This window comes from Puntigrus tetrazona, chromosome 8 (genome assembly GCF_018831695.1).
Source record: "Puntigrus tetrazona isolate hp1 chromosome 8, ASM1883169v1, whole genome shotgun sequence".
NCBI lineage: Eukaryota > Metazoa > Chordata > Actinopteri > Cypriniformes > Cyprinidae > Puntigrus > Puntigrus tetrazona.
Genome location: NC_056706.1, coordinates 11,468,155 through 11,468,420, shown reverse-complemented (window position 1 = coordinate 11,468,420; position 266 = coordinate 11,468,155).

The window sequence follows — 266 nt, the reverse complement described above, 5'->3', positions numbered from 1 at the left end:
TATGGGAAATGCAGTTTCGACACGCTCTGTATGTAGTTCTTACTTATGGAATAAGTATGTAAAAATAAGGAATTTATCGTTTTACTTTTTTCATTGAATAAAAAGCAGTAAAAGTTTACTGCGTTAGTCTCAAATTGCACGTCATGATTTAGTAGGCCCTTAGTAGGTTTAACTTAGTAGGTTCCCTGAGGAAATTTTTAGTCATTTAGTAATTCATGTGGTCAACATTACTCGAAGCTGACCGATTTGTCAGCCTAAGTAGTCCT